Below are 18,928 nucleotides of genomic sequence, written 5' to 3'. Positions count from 1 at the left end.
GAAGAAGGCTGTTGACACACTGACCTTCATCAGGGCATTGAGTATAGAAGTTGGGCCGTTATATTGCAGGTGTACAGGATGTTGGTAAGACTGCAGTTGGAGTATTGTGCTCAGTTTTGTTCACCTTACTCTAGAAAGGATATTAGTGAACTAGAAAGATTGGAGAAGAAATTTACAAAGATGTTTCCTGGGCTAAAAGATCTAAGTAATAGGGAGTGGTTGGATAGGTTAGAACCTATTTCTTTACAGCGTTGGAAAGGGGGAGGGGGGTGTCTTATAGAAGTGTAGATCTTATCAAATCATGAGAGGCGTGCATAGGGGTGAATATTTCAAATTCTTTCCTAGGGTTGGTGAATCGAGGACTACAGAGCATCCGTTAATGTTTGGAAAGCAGAAAAATAAAGAAAAGAACCTGGGAGTCAACGTTTTTTACACAGACTGTGGAACGCATATGGACTGATCTGCCAGTGGACAATAACAACATTGAAAAAGCATTTGGACCAATACATTGAAAGGAAAGAATTAGAGGGATACAGAACAAGGACAGAGAAATGGGGTGAGTGTGGATGTACATTTTGGTTGGCATGGACCAGCTGCGCCGAATGGCCTGTTACCGTGCAGTATGGTTGTGAATGAGTGTGTTTTGGAGTTGAGACAGAGAGGGGGAAACTAAAAAAAATGTCATGGAAGGGCATGTTCACAGGTTTCAGAATGCTGAAATGAAGCCATTTCGATAGTACCATGCAACACGGGTCAGTATTATGGAGAACTATGAGTGAATGGGATATTGTTGTGAGTTCAGACGATGGACAGTTTTGGATGAGCATTTGTTCTGCAGCTTTGTAACTCGGAGTGAGGACAGCCTCATTGGGCTGAATCTAAAAAAATATTAATCTCAGTGTTATTTTCATTGAGTGTGACGGGAAATGTCTGCACGAGGCTGAGTTAGTTTCCTGGTACTATCTTATCAAATTCACTTCATTGACTCTCCATCCCACCCTATGGTGTCCTTCTCATGCAATGCTGGCCCGATTCTCCCACCCATCATGGCTGGAGGTACTCACAGTCGTCCAGATGCACCTTGATGGTGCCATCTTTAAAAGGCCAATGGGCACACGGTTGAACTTTCTCAGTTTGGAGCTGCCCTGCACAGATTAACCCGAGGATTGCAGATAAGGGTCAATCACACCACGGTGTATTAGCAGGGGCACGGATGTCCTGGTTGATGGGCAAGTAGAGGAGGGGACCATTCTCTTCCCAGAGGGATCACACCACCAGACCCACCGAGTCTGGACTGAGCTCACTATCCACCTCAGTGCGGTCTGAAGAAATGTCCATCAACAGAGAACAATCATGACTAACCTTCCTCGCTCTGTCAGGAAAGGATCACCGTATTCTCTCTGCTCCCTCACACTCACTGTATATCTGTTATAGCACCGACCACCGAACAAGGCTCCTGCTCCACCACTCTGCTGCATGCAGCACCTTTCCTCTCTCTCTCTCTCTCTCTCTCTCCAAGTGAACTCCAAGCTTTCAATATTTACATAGCAAGGGCAGTGATACATACCTGATTCATACTTGAAACTGAGTAGGTCAATCCACAAGGCACAACGTCAGAACGAAAGAGGGAGAGGAAGAATGAACAAGTTCTCTGTTGTTCGTAGTGGTTTGGAGAGTGAATGTTTCCAGATTAGAGTAAATGAAAAGAACAGTATACCGTCGCACATGGTTAATGCAAATAGTAAATGGAATGTGAAACCTACCAGGGACACCAACAGTAGCCAGGATAGGATAATAAAAATATTGAATGAGGCGAAGTACATATTGGATCCGCGTTGGTAATGACAACCCATCATAATATGTAGACAGAATCCAAACATAATCGGATAAACCCCTGTTCATTGTTGGAACATTCCAATGTATTGTTCTCAGATTCTGATCCATTGTTGGAACATTCCAGTCTAATGTTCTCAGATTCTGATCCATTGTTGGAACATTCCAGTCTAATGTTCTCAGATTCTGATCTCTCCGTCCCCTCTCTCCGCTGCTGCTGATCCCTGTTAGTGCTGTCGGTGATGCTCCCGCCAATGCTATGGGATAACACATTGAACAGAGCCCATTTATCATTAGAATATGGACCTTCTCCACTGGGATAATTAGAATCCACGCAGACTGACATTAATCACAGTCAGCAAACAAACAGATTCTGTTAACCAGTTATGTACATGATTTTACATATCTCAACAAAGGGGGACATTTACTTAGTTTGAATGGAATGATGGGGGTTGGTGAAGGATAAATTATAAATCTTACATTTTTTTTATCTTTCTTCCCTGTATGTGGAAGTATAGCTGGAACACTGCTGGGTTGTATAGGTTTCACCGTATTTCTTTAGGGTCAGGGATAAAATAACAGACCGCCTGCATAAAATGTCGGATGGGAAAGTGTTTAGATACCTTTCTGCAATACTGCTCCTAGTTTGAAATGCCCTGCTATCGAGTCCTTTCATAATTTTGAGACAGTATTTAGAGCATTGAAACTGCTGCTCAGGAACAGGGAGAAACAGGAGGCAGTCACAGAGACTGGCACACAGGAACAGGAGACAGTCATTCAATTGCTCGAAATTGGGACAACAGGACAGGAGGGAGTCATTCAAATGTTCGACACTGGGCGACAAAAAAGGAGGGACTTATTCTACTACTCGAGACTGGGACACAGGGATAGGAGACCGTCACTCAAAGGCTCGAGACTGGTACACAGGAACAGGAGGCAGTCACTCACTGCTCGAGACTGGGACACAGGAACAGGAGGCAGCCATTCAACTGCTCTAGACTGGGAGACGGGAAAACGAGACATTCATTCAACTGCTTGAAACTGGGACACAGGAACAGCAGGCAGTCCATTCAACTATTCAAGACTGGAACACCGGGACAGGAGGGAGTCACTCAACTGCTCGAGACAGGAACACAGGAACAGGAGGCAGTCACTCAACTGCTCCAGACTGGGACACGGGGATATCTGGGGGCAAGTGAGCCCGCAGATTTCTATTCCCCAGGAACAGGAGAATGTGGATCACTCCCCATCACTGTGAGACGGTGGGAGAGAAGAGGAATTGGTTTGGTATTAACAGAAATATCTGAATAAGTTGCATGAGCGAGTCATTCACTTCGGTCCAACATTTTCCATAACCTTGGCTGATCTGATTTTGATTCCCTCATTCAATTTTACGGAGATTCCCCGCTCTGCAGACTTTGCTCTGTTTGTTGGTCATGTTGTAGACCCAGATGCTGTAACCACAGTCACCGTGACTCATCCAGAGTGGGTCACCAAATCATCTGGTCTTTCTGAATTTCCACAGCAGCTTTAAACACAGCCTCCAGGAAACCATCCCCAGCATTTCCACGAACGTACTAAAACAAGAATTAAGTCAAATGTCAGTCAAATTCAAGTGATAAGTCTGGTCTTAATCAGTAACAATGGAGGGGATTCCTCATGTTACTGAGCACATGATCAGCAGTGAGTGATTAACACAGGCGATCAATGAATCGGCACAGAGCAAGTTACAAAGCAGTGTCTCAAAACTGAAACCCCACTTTCCAACATGGAGCACAGAGCAGGACACTGGAAAGTCAAAGAAAACGCAAGCTATGCTTTCAAAATATTATTTCCAGGCTTTTAAATTTGGAAGCTGATGCTCTCGGGTAAGCAACATTCAAGGTCAGAGAAAGATATAGGTTAGTTATTCAAATTAAAATTGGACAATTAAAGCTGGATGTCAGGATTTAAATACCAACAGTTTAAATACCAACAAATGGGAAGGATTTCGGAAATAGACAGTAAACAGAGACCCAGAGTCAGTATTATGGAAGAATGTTTTTGCAAGTTTCAGAATGCTGAAGTGAAGACATATCGATGGTATCTAGTAACATAGGCTGGTATTTCCGGGAATGATTAATTAAGGTGATATTGGTGTTAGGTCAGACAGAATTATCGATTCTCAGAGATGTACAGCACGAAACAGATCCTTCAGTTCAACTCGTCCAAGCTGATGAGATATCCCAAAATAAGCTAGTCCCATTTGCCAGCATTTGGCCCACATCGATGTAAACCCTTCCTCTTCATGTACCCATCCAAATGCCTTTTAAATGTTATAATCATAGCAGCCTCCACCACCACTTCTGACAGCTCATTCCACACAGGCACCATTCTCTGTGGAAATAGTTGTTCCTTAGGTCATTTTTAAATCGTTCGCCTCTCACCTGAAATCCATGCCCTCTAGTTTTGGGGAACATATCTTGACTATTCACCCTCTACATGCCCCTCTCGCTCCAGGGAAAAAAAACACCCCAACCTACTCACACTTTTCCTATAGCTACAATCCTGGCAACATCCTTGTAAATATGTTCTGACTCCCTTCAAGTTTCACAATATCTTTCCAATAGGAGGGAAATGACAATTAAATGCAGTCCTCCAAAAGTGGCTAAAATAATTGCTGGGCAGCAGCAACTTGACCTCCCAATTCATACAGTCAAACCACTGACAAATAAAAGCAAACAAACCAAATACCTTTTTCACTACCTTATATACCTGCGACTCTCCTTTCAAGGAATAATGAACCTGCATTCCAAGGTGTCTTCGCTCATCAACACCCCCCAGGACCATGCAATTAAGTGTACTCGTCCTGCCCTGATTTGCAGCATCTCACATTTATCTCGATTAAAAACCATCTGCTAATTTTTAACCCCGTCAGCCCATTTGGTCGAGATCCCATTGTACTCTGAGGTAAACCTTCTTTGCTGACCATTCCACCATCAATTTTGCTGTCATCTGCAAACGTACTAACAATCTCTGCTATGTTCACATCCAAATGATTTCTATAAATAATGAAAAGCAGTGGACCCAGCAGCGATCCATGTAGCACACCACTGAATACAGCCCTTCTGTTGTGAAAAGTAATCCACCACCACCACACTCTGTCTCGTACCTTGGAACTAATTCTGTATCCACATGGCTAGTTCTCCCTGCATTACATGTGAACGAACCTTGTTAATTGGTCTACCATGTGGAAAGTTGTCAACATGAAGTCCATGTCAACAATGTTCACCTGTCTGCCTCAATGAATCCTCTTAGTCACTTCTTCAAAAAAACTCAGTCAATTTAGTGAGAAACAATTTTCCACGCCTCGAGCCATATTGCCTATCCCTTATCAATCCTTGCCTTTCAAAATACCTGCAAACTTGTGCCTAAGAATCCTCTCTAACTACATGCCCATGACTGACGTCATGCTCCCCAACATTTCCTTACCATCCTTCTTAAATGTTGTGAGTAATTGAACAAAGTTAGCAAGCCTCCTATCTTCCAGCACCTGTCCTGTGACAATTGACGATACAAATATCTCAGCAAGGGGCCATGTAATCATTTCCATCATCATGCCGATGATAAATCCATTTCGGATGTTGGAAAAACCCATCTGGTTCACTGATATCCTTGAAGGAAGCAAACAACCATCCTTACCTGGTCTGTGTTACATGTGACTCCAGACCGACAACAATGTGATTGATTCTTAACTACCCGCTAGGCAATTAGTAATCGGGGATAAATGCAGACCCAACCAGTGGTATCCTAATCCTGTGAATGAATACAGAAAAAACCCTTCATTCCTGCTGTCTCTACCTGACATATGCTTTCCTCTTATCCGTGACCAAACTCTCAATTTCTTCAATCCTCCAGCATCCTTTACACCTGCCAGCCTTACCCTTCACCCGAACAGTGACATACCACCTCTGTGCTCTTGACATCTCATTTTTGAAGGCTTTCCTCTTCTCAAATAGTCCCTTATCTGCGAATATCTGTCAAAATCCACTTTGGAAGGCCTTGACTAATATCACCAAAATTAGCCCTTCCAATTTAGAATATTAACTTTTAGATCATAATTCCTTTTCCATTTCTATTTCAAAACTAAGAGAATTCTGATTACTTGTCCCAAAGTGCTTTCCCCACCGATAACTCGGTCTCCTGCCCTACCTTATTTCCCAAGAGTATGTCACATTTAGCTCCTTCTCTGTGATGGGGAGCTTTGGACAAGCAGCTGAAGCTTTGTATCTGTTAGTGTGGTCAGCCGAGTCTTCGATTCGTTGGGCTGAATCTAACAGTATTTTTTCTCAGTGCCATTTTCATTGAGTGTGACATTGGGATTGTCTGCACCAAGCAGAATTAGTTTCCTGGTGATGTCTTATCGAATTCACCTCATTAACTACAAACCTACCCCGTGACGACCCTCTCATTCAATGCCAATCCGATTCTCCTACTCATCATTGCTGGAGGTACTCACTATCGCCCGGATGTCCCTGGACATTCCGTGATCCCTGGCATCGGTGCCATCTTATAAAGGCCAATGGGCACACGGCTGAGCTTTCTCAGGTTGGAGCTGCCCTGCACAGTTTGCCTGGCGCATGGCAGATAAAGGGCAATTGCACCACGTTGTGTCGACACGGAAGTCCTAGTGGAGGGGCTAGTACAGAGGGTAACCCTTCTCTTCCCAGAGTGGGCCTCACCACCAGACACATCGAGCATGGTCTGAGCTCACCACCCAGCTCAGTGCTGTATCTGTGGTCTGAAGAAATGTCCATCAATCCAGGACAAGCATCAATAACCTTCCCCACTCTGTAGGGATAGGGGTCACCGTATTTTCTCTGCTCCCTCACACTCACATCTGTTATAACACCGACCCCAGAACAAGGCTCATGCACCACCACTCTTACTACTGCATACAGCACCTTCACACTCTTTACAATTCTTCCAGGTCGGTATCTGCGAACATTGAAATTGTCCTGCAGTCACAATCCACACAAAAATGCTGACTCACCCACTGGTGTGAGCAAGTGCAATACTAACACAATCCCTAAAGACAGAATGAAATGCTGATGCACACCAGACAGAGCGAGGGAAATATTGACAATGTTGTCATGGAGCAAGGGAAATACTGACAGACACTCCATGTCTGTATTAGTTCCCTGTATGAGTGAATGTCTCTGTATCTCTGGATTAGTGTGCGTCTGTGTGTATCAGCGTGGGGTAAGTCTGACAGTCTCTGTGGTGTTGAAAGTGTTATAATATCCCCCTGACACGAGCACTGAGGAAGGGTCCTTTCATTTCTGTCCATTCTGTTGCAGTCAGTCTCTGCTTATCTCTTCACACCATTGTACAGGTGGAAATGGAGGGTGAACATCATCAGGGATTCAGTTTACGAGGGACAGAGGGAGGGAAGTAAGTCAAAGCACCATCTAAACTGAGAACACAATCAACATACATACATACACACACACACATACACACACACACACACACACACACACACACACACACACACACACACACACACACACACACACACACACACACACACACACACACACACACACACACACACACACACACACACACACACACACACACACACACACACATCTGCAGGAGATCTTCAGGGTAGCTTTCTCAGCCGAGGAAGCTCCAGTTTATCATCAACGAATCCATACAGTGTGGAAGAAGGCTATTGAGTCCAAATGAACAGAAGTGAGGATATTAAATGAAGTTTACATAATGTTCAGAACAACTAGTCAATGTCCATGTGCAACAAGAACTAGACACCATTCAAGATCGTACTGTATAAGTCTGGGTAGCATTCACGCAACAGCACTGCAAGACACTGCGCATTTCGACAATAAAAGGTGCTGCTCAATCAGCACCCCAATCTGGGTTCACAAGAAGATGAGGAAGTCATTCAATCCCTCAAACTTTTGGACAAGACGTATGATAGCGCATTTAGTACCTCCTGCCAATTACACGAGAAGAGAAGGAATCTGCCCACTCCACACATTACTTACATGGAATCCGAAAGAGACTATTTCACACATGGAGTCACTTACAGAGGAAGACGAAGAGGTCATTCAGCTTCTCAAGCCACTAACACAGGGACAGGAAAGTCTGAGAGATGCTGTAACATCACAAACAAATGGAGCAGGAACTGAACAGATCAACTGCTCCAAATTGATCTACGTGGCTTAATTATTCATAGTACATAAATAAGTGTCCGTCTATAACCATCAAATTTCAACTTCGTTACTCTTTCACAGCACTACAGATTAAACACACAGTTACTGCTCTCTCTCCTCGTGGTACCATCATTCCAGGGTTTAGTCTGGTGAAACTCCTTTGCACTGTCTCGATGACAAAGAGATCATTAATTATAAAGCAGTCCAAATCTGTACACAATGCACCAAATACTCCCTCCAACAAAACACCACCATTGGGAAAGATATAGTAACTCTGATACTTCAATCAATTTGTTTGAAAAGCCGCATATCATTTAATTCCGGCCACGTAAGAATTCTGTTAGTGACTTATGACCAAGGTCATCCAGGTCCTTTTCAACAAAAGCACTCGCCAACGTCTCACCATTTAATATATATATATATATATATATATATATATATATATATATATATATGTTGTTCCCATCTGATTCAGTTTGTATGCCTCGTGAATAGTTATTGCCAAACACTGATCCTTCTGATACTCCACAAGCCTTCAGTCCAGAGATAAACATTACTAATCTCATATCTCCATTACCCAATTTTTAATCCATATGGTATATATTCCAAACCACCTACCCATGGTCTCTAACATTCCCCATTCACCTGGATTCAACCATGTCGAACATCTGCTGAAAATCCAAATACTTAACTCCCATTGGTTCTCAATTGTCGAAGTCACAGCGGACAATCTTCACAAACTCCAGCAGGTTTATCAAAGATCATTTCCCTTTCCTGATCCGCGGCCGAATCTACCATATCAGATCATTGCTCTCCAAGTGTTTAGTTGACACATTCTAATAAAAGGTTACAATGATTTACTCAGAGCTGACATCAAGCTATTTAGTTTACTTTTTTCCCTCTCCGTCCTGTTTTGAATGTTTAGATTTACAATAGCTGCTTTCAAGTCTGCTGGATACTTTCCAGAATCTAAGCAGCTTTGAAGAATAGTCAGTAATTGTTTCACCTCCTCTGTTACCACCTCTAAAACATTTGGGATGTAGCTCATCCGATGCAGCAACTTATGAAACTTTAATTAAATTAGATTTTCAAAAGCATACACTTTATTAATTTTAATTTCCTGCAGTTGCTCATTTTTACCAGTCCCCCTGTATCCTAGTATTTCTGGAAGTTAGTTTCTGTACGTTCCCCTGTGGAGATGGAACCAATGTATTCCTCTCAGCAGGCAGATGGCTTCTGTCAGTTCGTAAATAGATCGGAGGACTGCACTTTAGAGATGGTCGATATATAAACCAGTCCTGCCTGGAAAATTCCAGAATTGAAACAGTTCACTTCATGGTGAGTGTCAGCACAGTCCTGTCCCTGGTGTGAAGGTACAGGTTATACTGAAGGAGGGGACACAGCTCAGTGACCACCTCAACTTTGAAACAAGCTGGTTTCACACTATACAAATAATGGGTCCAGCTTAGAAAAATGTTCCTGGAAATCCTTGAAAGTGCAATGTGCTGCTGCACTCAGCTTACAAGAGCTTGCCTTCTGTCTAGCCTCAGCTCCATTTGTTTACGATGGACCAAGACTCTCTGTAAATGCAGTGTCCAGAGTGGGGTCACCAGACCCTCGTGTCTCCCTGAATGAACCCAGCAGCTGACAACACAACCCTGAGAACACCATCCGTATAAACTCCACTGACTTTCTAATGACAGCAGCAAATCAGTTCCCCACATTCAGTGTTAAAAATGGCTCCCTCTCCTGAGTTTCTCTTCCCGGCTGAGAAATCCGTTGCATCACTGCACAGTCCCGCAGTAACAGTTCCTGTGTCTAAAAAAGCAGTTGACAATGTAATATTACGTTTCTCTGTATCTCGGCAACTAAAAGGCCAGCACCAGTATTGCCGATGGAGTTGATCACCACATTCAGAGAAAAGAGTCAGAGGGAACATAACTCACTTCAAGCAGGGACATCCCGAAATGAGTGTGTTATTCAGGAATATTGGAAAAAGGGAAATGTTAGAATAACTTCCCATTCTATTTTCCTTCTAGTCTTTCATCAGCAGTCATTTTGCTTGCTTTTCCTTTCTCTCTCTCTCTCTCTCTTGCTGGACATTTCTCCATCCATTCAACACAAACCTCCCACTCACCGTTCCAACCAATCCTGATATAAATAATATTATTTCTCACTTGCATTCAGGTTTGATAGGGTCACTGAACTCGAAACGTTATCTGTGTTACTCCCGACAGACTGCCATACCTGCTGAAATTCTCCAAAATTCTTTCAGACGGTGGCGAATTGTATTTCAGATCTCCAGCATCCGCAGTTCCTTGGTTTATTTCACCTTGAATATTGTTATTTCCCGGGATTTCAAAATCAATGACAAGGGCAGCATTTGTTGTCCATCACTAATGGCCCTTGACCACGCGGCCATTTGTCAAGACAATATGGAGCCAACTATATTGTTGTGGTTCTGAAGTTAGTCTTAGTCCAGACTGGGCAAAAATGCTAAGTTTCTCTATCAAAGTCTACAAGCGAAATAACAAAAGAAATCCTGTTGGTTCATCATTGCTTTGAGTGAAATTAGGTTCCAATCCAATTTTTGTCATTCGAATTATATTTAGTCATCAGCTATGGTAGAATTTCAAACAATGCTTTGAGAGTCGTAACCTGTGCCTCTGAATTATACGGGTCAGTGACAATATTATTCTGATACCGAGTCCCTGTTGTGAAGTAACTGTAGATACAAGAACAAGCTTGTGGTCAAAATATTTCGAACTGGAAAAGAGGCCAGAAGAGAACTGGAGCCATATAATCTGTCGTTAACGAAGAGGTAGATGATGGCAATTCAGCAACAGCACTGCAGCAGAGCTGCAGACTGGATGTGGACAGAATTGATTACAGAGAGAATGCAGAAAATAAAACAGTCCAGGGTAGAAAGGAGACTCAAAGTTCCAAACAGCCTTCTTCCTTGTTACATGTTTGTGGATAGGTAGTTTGGAAATGCATGAAAGGAAATGGAGTTTGAGACTGCAAGTTTATGTATTTGCTCAACAGATTTAACCGGATTAGAAATAACCTTCAGCATCGTTTATAGAATTGATAGAGATAGGGTTACCAGGAACACCGATAATAGAGAGGATGGGATAGTATCCAGCTTGAATAATAATCAGTACAACTTGTATTCGCAACTCTAACCATGTCCAATCCTGAGAAAGATAGTAAAGACCCGAGGATAAACTCCTGTTCATTGTTGTAACATTCCAGTCTAATGTTCTCAGATTCTTATGCATTGTTGGAACATTCTAGTCTAATGTTCTCAAAATTCTGATCCCTCCCTCTCTCTGTAGCTGCTGATCCAAATCTTGTTGAGGATGACTCTGCCCCGAATACTATGGCATAACAAGTTGAAAGAAGCCCATAATTATGGAAAAGGGAAACCCTCCAGTGACCCAGTTAGGTCCAGGAAGCTTGATATTAAACGCAGTCATTGAACAAACAGCTCTAGTTAACCCCTTTCATGACAACGCTCATATGTCACAGTAGTACTTGGTGCAGGTGGGATGTTGATATCGCTGACTATAGGGTTAGTGACACATCTCCAATTGTAAAGATAGGGGTGAGGGAGAGAGATGAAGCTTTCTTTTCACAAGCTCGATTGACTATCACTTCACAGGACCAGGCCGCAGCTGCAAGGACATCAAGGAATGGACTGTATCTACACAGTCTATGGTGCTGTAGGAGCCTGGCAAAAATGCCTAGACCCACCTAAGTCGTTAAATGACTGTCAGAGAAATGTCAAAGTGAAACATAAATAAATAAAACAAAAGGATGCAGCCGGTCCAGTCATCAGGCACAGAGGGTCTCGGGAGCCCAGCAATTCCTACCCTGGCAAAACACAATAGAATCATCGAGCTTGTGAAAAGAAAGCTTCATCTCTCTCCCTCACCCCTATCTTTACAATTGGAGATGTGTCACTAACCCAATAGTCAGCGATATCAACATCCCACCTGCACCAAGTACTACTGTGATATATGAGCGTTGTCATGAAATGGGTTAACTAGAGATGTTTGTTCAATGACTGCGTTTAGTATCAAGCTTCCTGGACCCAGCAGGATTCTTAGCTTTACCTTTCTCCAGTTATTGCTGGGGTCACAGCAGAGCTGGAAGGCGATAAATCTCTCCCGGATTCTACACTGTCTCTCTGAGATTTCTCTCAGAAGTGTATTTTGCTGTGTTTGTTTTTTCCTCCTGGATTGGAGAACGGCATGTCAGAAAATCTGTTTCCTGAACTTGTTTTTTGACAAGTGTGTGCTTTTTGGATGTTACCGTATTGGAGCAGTTTACTGTTTGTAGTTAAATAACCTATTATTCTGTTAAGTTTTTCACCAGAATTAATATATTCCAAGACCCATTTCCTTTTGTTGTATTTTGTCAGCAGTGTTTGAATAAATTGTGTTTTGCTTAATGCTGAATATTTTCGCCAAGCGAATCGTATCTGAAACACAGCACCTCATATATACCGTCAAAATATAACAAAAAACACGTTCGGTCCGAGGGAATGCATGCATTTTGACGGGTTGCTTTGGTCCATAACAAGAGTGACAGAGATTCAGGTTTTATTGGGTAATTACTTAATGGACAACATGTTGCAGAAATATAGGGTTAAACAGCGGAATGGGCCGAGCTGTCGGAATGATAGTTATGTAAGGAGTTATGTCGGATACTCACCCCGCCTCAGAGATCAAGCCCGGACACATATAAGGCAAGATGAGATACCTGTTCATCAGGAAGCACTGCGAAGACCAGGCTAGTGTACCACTCAGCAACCCGTCCTGGATCGAACACTCTTCAGGGCTCACCAGTCCATTCCATTTCTGTCCAACAGTGCACTGATCTGTAAACCTAGGTAAATAATCTGTTCAGCACAGGGCGCTGTGCAGAACACACAAGTGCATTGATGTGAAAACACGGACTAGGTATCTGTTCAGCATGGGGAGCTGTGCAGTGAATAGCAGTGAAGTTATCAGTTAACCTGGAGCAGTTGCCTTCCCAGCATGTACAGCTGTGTACAACAACCACCGCATTGCTGAGTAACACTGTGTTAGATCACTGCCAAGCGTGGGGAGACCTGCGGGCAGCTCATGCTGGAAGTGACAGGCTGTGCAGCTCCCGTCCATTTACACTGTGCCTTGACAAGGAGGTGCTGTGGGTGTGAAAATCACTGCCAGTGAGAGGCCATGAATCAGTTGAAATACCGCCAAATGGGAGGAGCTTGGTTAAAAAAGACGGGGAGATTGAAAGACATTTTCAGAGAAGGATGTGATCGTAGGTTTAAAAATTGTGAAATGAAAACATCTTGCAAAAAAGACCACTGTTTCCAGAAATGATTGGTTAACAGGATATTGATAAGATGTTGGAGAGTTAAGATGATGGACAGTTTTGGATGAGCATTTGTTCTGCAGCTTTTTAACTGGGAGCAGGATCAGGAGAGTCTTGGACTCATTGGGCTGAATTGAACAATAATTTGGGTCAGTGCTATTTTCATTGAGTATGACAGAGGGATTGTCTGCACGAGACCGAGCTAGTTTCCTGGTGTTATCTTATCACCTCATTAACTACCCACCCCACATTCAATACCAGCCCGATTCTCCCACTCATCATGGCTGCAGGTACTCGCCATTGCCCGGATGCCCCTGGATATTCCGTGATTCCCTGGTGCAATCTTTAAAGGGCCAAAGGACACTCAGTTAACCTTTCTCTGCTTGGTGCTGCCCAGCACAGTTTACCCTGAGCATAGCAGATAAGTGGAAATTACACCACGGTTTGTAGACACGGTCACGAAGGCCCTGATGGATGGGGTAGTACAGAGGAGGGCCATTCTCTTCCCAGAGGGGGCCACACCACCAGACCCGCCGAGGATGGTCTGAGCTCACCACCCAGCTCAGTGCAGTATCTGCAGTCTGAAAAATGTTCAGCAATACAGGACAAGCATCAATAACTTTCCCTGTCAGGATAATGGTCACCGTATTCTTTCTGCTCCCTCACACTCACTGTATATCTGTTACAGTGCCTTCTCCAGGATGAGGCTCCATCACTCCCTGTACTACATGCAGCAAATTCTCCCTCTCACACCTATGCAATACTCCCACATTGTTACAAAATGGCCCGCTGAGTGCTGTTCCTAGAATTATCTGAATGAATTCGTTTGTACAATGTTCCAAATATTTCCCAAGTTCAGGAAAATGTTCGTCCTACAGTGTGTAACACATCAGGGGAACGAGCAAAGTTTTATTTTTTAAACAATCAGAATGAAAGTGCGTCATGAGGCCATGAAGCCTCTCAAATATACTCCAAAATTCAGACAAAGGGAGTACCTAAACTCTTGAAGACTCAGGCTCTTCTTGAAGATAGGCATCACATTGGAGGGTCTCCAGTTTCGCTGGAACACTCCTGTAATCCGGAGAGTTATGGAAAAATTCACACAGTGTCAACAGTCACTCTGTAACCACTTTTATTAGAACCAGTTTATTAGAACTTGTTTATCGATGGTCATATCTGTTTGAGAAAAACCTTTTTCGTTTTGTTAGAGACATTGCAAGAAATTTCACCTGACTACAATTTTGGTTATATTATTGAAACTCTTTGTGATTCCCCTGTAAGGAACGATGTAAAATACTGTTTTAAATTCCCTGCCTGCTCCCTGAAACAAATTCCCCAGTCACATCCTCCAGGTGTTCCACATATACTTTCCTGCCTTTCTTTCAAGGGTGTCACACACACATCATGAACGTTCTTTAAATCGAAATGGAAAAGCTCTTGTGGTTAGATTTTTTTTGATATTTCTTTCCAGTTTTGGAATATTATTCTTTGTATCTTGCTTTATTCAATCTGCTTCTGGTTCCAAACATACGCATTCCAAAGCTGGTCGACGCTAGTTTTCCAGAATCTGAGTTTATTAGTTTGTGATTGATTAGTATCCTTCACAGCGTTTGTACATCATGGTTGGTTTATCGTCACATCTTCAAATCATCTTCTTTCTGACCAGAGTCAATCATTGCTGAGCATTATGAAATATGTGCTTACATTTCTACACCACATATCTACTGACCTTCACCTGGGTCAATTTTCACATTACGTTTTATATCAGATATAAGGCATAAATCATCAATTAAAATACCTGTCTCTTTTCAATCATTCAGGGGGAACCTGCGTATGTGACTGAACACATCATCAGCTGAGGGTGACTCCATCCTCCCAGTTTCTCTGGCTCTGTGATCTCTGTTTGATGATGCCACATTCCAGTAGAAAGATTCCTGCGTGATCACCTTTTCTCTCAACTGAGGAATCCGCTAACTCGGGTGGACTGAGCTTCAGCTGTGACTGTCCTATCTCCCTCACTTCTGCCCTCACTCCGTCCGTTCCTTCCCAGAACAATTATAGATCTCCCATTGTCCTCACTCCTACTGCACTAGAATTCACATTCACCGAATCATCCTGCGCCAATACCAACACCTCCAGCATGACACCACCATTAAACACATCTTCCCATCCCGTCCACTGTCAGCATTTCATAGGGACAATCCCCTCTGTGACACCCTCCATCACCCCTAACACTTCCCCACTCTCCCATAACACCTTTACATGTGATTGCAGAAGCTGCAGCACTTGCTCATTCACCTCTTCCCTCCTCACTGACCAAGGCCCTTCTAGGTGGAGCAGCATTTCGCTTGTACGCATTCAATCCAGTCTCCTGTCTTTGCTGCTCAAAATGCAGTCTCCTTTACATTAGCGGACAAAACAAAAACTGCTTTGAGGAACATCTCCACTCTGTCTGTAGGAATGACCCTGACCTTCTGATTCCTCCCCATTTCGATAATCTACCTTGCTTACAAGATAATGAGAATTCTTTGAGGAGGTAACAAGTAGGTTAGATCAGGAAAGCCAATGGGAGTTATCGATGTGGACTTCCAGAAGGCCTGTGATAAGGTTTTGCACAGGAGACTGCAGAGTAAATTAAGGGCCCATGGTGTTAGCGGTCAGGTATTAACATTAAAGGCTGGCTATCTCGGAGTCGGCAGAGTGAGGATAAAATGGTCCTTCTCAGGTTGGCAGCCGGTGACTAGTATTGTTCCGCAAGGGTCAGTGCTGGGACCACAACATTTCACTTTATTGGTTAATGATCTGGATGGCAGAACTGAGGGCAATCTGGCTACGTTTGTAGATGATGCAAAAATAGGTGGAGGGGCAGGTAGTACTGAGGAAGCAGGGAGACTGCAGAAAGATTTCGACAGTTTAGAAGAGTGGGAAAATGAGTGTCAGATGAAATATAATGTGGGAGAGTGTGAGGTTATACACTTTAGTATGAAGAATACAGACATGGACTATTTGCTAAATGGGATGGAAATTCAGAAATCTGAAGTGCAAAGGGACTTGTGATTCCAAGTCCAGGATTCGCCGAAGGGAAACTTGCCGGTTGAGTCAGTAGTTAAAAGGCTAATACGAAGTTGCCATTCTTCTTGAGAGGACTAGAGTATAAAGGTGGGGATTCTAAGGCTTTCAACAGCTTTGGTCAGACCACAGTTTCAGTATTTTGTGCCTCATACCTCAGGAAGGATGTATTGGCATTGGTGGGTGTCGAGAGGTGGTTCACGAGAATGATCCCAGAAATGAAAAGCTTAACACAAGAGGAATGTTGGAGGAATCTGTGTTGGAGGTTAGAAGAATGAGGGGGTACCTGAAATCACATAATACTGAATAGCGTGGACACAGAGGACAATGGGAGGACGTTTGCACTGGCAGGAAAGACAAGGATCTGAGGGCACAGGCTTAGAGCAAAGGAAAGACCCTTTCGATTGGAGATAAGATGGAACTTCGTTAGCCAGAGAATGGTGAAACAGTGGAATTCCTTCCCAACGAAGGCTGTGGAAAACAGATCATTGAGTATGTTTAAAACAGACACAAATAAGTTCTTGATTGCCAGGGGATCAAAGGTTACAGAGAGATAGCAGGGAAATGAGGGAAATCTATCAGTCTTGATCGAATGGTAGTGCAGGGTCAATGGACCGAATGGCTTCATTTCTGCACGTATAGTCTTGTGGCCTTGTAATATATCGGTCCTGGGCGGCATGTTTGCTCAGTGGTTAGCACTGCTGCCTCACAACAGGGACCTTGTTTAGATTACAGCTTCTGGTGTTGCCTGCGTGGAGTTTGCATATTATCCTCTTGTCTGCGTGGATTTCCTTTGGGTGCTCCGATTTCCTCCCACAGCTCAAAGTTGTGCAGAGTAGGTGAATTGGCCATGCTAAGTTGACCTTAGTGTTCCGGGATTGGAGGTTAGGTGCAATAGTCAAGGGTCAATGCACCATAGGGTAGAGAATGAGTTTGTTTTGCATACATTTTCGAGGGTCAGTATGGGCCTGTTTCCACACTTTAGTGATTCTAAGAAAATGCAGGCTGCTGCAATGTTCCAATGAAGTACAACTCAAGCACAAGTAACGCAGCACTTTACACTTTGGTATGTTGCAGTCTGGAAGAGTTAATATTCATTTCCATAACTTCACAGTCTGACCCCATTATGGCTGTTCTCCATTTTCATACAGTCTCCTTCCTGGGCTCCCTAGAAATGTGTTTCGTTTGTCGTGCAGTCAACAGAGAAAATCAATTTCTAATATTTACACATTAATTTACACCCATTATATATCTGTGTCTCTTTCACCACGATTAAAAGCTCATTTGGCTTTTGCACTGGGCCTCCAAACACTCTTTCCCACCTCTGCCAAGACACTAAAAGGCTCACTTTCCAATGCTTTACACTTCTGAAGAAACTTTACACTGGACTTGAAACATTAACATTGTTTCTCTGTCTCTGCAGATGTGGCCAGATCCACTGAGTTTCTTCAAAAATGAAAAGTCACAGAACACATTTTCAATATAGCAAAGATCATTAGATACAGGAACTCTGAAACAAAAACACAATTTGTCACAGATACTGTGAGCTCTGAAGAACAATCACAGGCCCTGAAAATTAAATCAGCTTTCACTCCACAGATGCTGCCAGACCTGTTCAGTATTTCAAATATGTTTCTCAAAGCTGCTCACATGCCCTTTCCAACATGGAGCGCCACAGATCGGGAAGTGAACAATAACGCAAGGTGCACAAATTCATTTGTTCTGAAACTACATAGGGCTGGTATCTCTGACACTACAGAACTCTTAATCATGGTCAGGGAGAGAAACAGAGGGAAACGCAATCATAGAACATAGAAGAATACAGCGCAGTACAGGCCTTTGGCCCTCGATGTTGCGCTGATCCAAGCCCACCTAACCTACACTAGCCCACTATCCTCCATATGCCTATCCAATGTCCGCTTAAATGCCCATAAAGAGGGAAAGTCCACCACTGCTACTGGCAGGGCATTCCATGAACTCACGACTCGCTGAATACAGAACCTACCCCTAACATCTGTCCTATACCTACCACCCCTTAATTTAAATGTATGCCCCCTTGTAATAGCTGACTCCATACGTGGAAAAAGGTTCTCACGGTCAACCCTATCTAAACCCCTAATCATCTTGTACACCTCTATCAAGTCACCCCTAAACCTTTTTTTCTCCAATGAAAACAGCCTCAAGTGCCTCAGCCTTTCCTCAAACGATCTTCCTACCATACCAGGCAATATCCTGGTAAACCTCCTCTGCACCCGCTCCAGTGCCTCCACATCCTTCCTATGGTATGGCGACCAAAACTGCACACAATACTCCAGATGCGGCCGCACCAGAGTCTTATACAACTGCAACATGACCTCAGGACTCCGGAACTCAATTCCTCTACAAATAAAAGCCAGTACGCCATATGCCTTCTTCACCGCACTATTTACCTGGATGGC

Source organism: Chiloscyllium plagiosum, unplaced genomic scaffold (genome assembly GCF_037043375.1).
Source record: "Chiloscyllium plagiosum isolate Xiang-an unplaced genomic scaffold, Cpla_swu_hap1 HiC_scaffold_38, whole genome shotgun sequence".
Classification (NCBI taxonomy): Eukaryota; Metazoa; Chordata; class Chondrichthyes; order Orectolobiformes; family Hemiscylliidae; genus Chiloscyllium; species Chiloscyllium plagiosum.
This window is presented reverse-complemented; position numbering follows the sequence as displayed.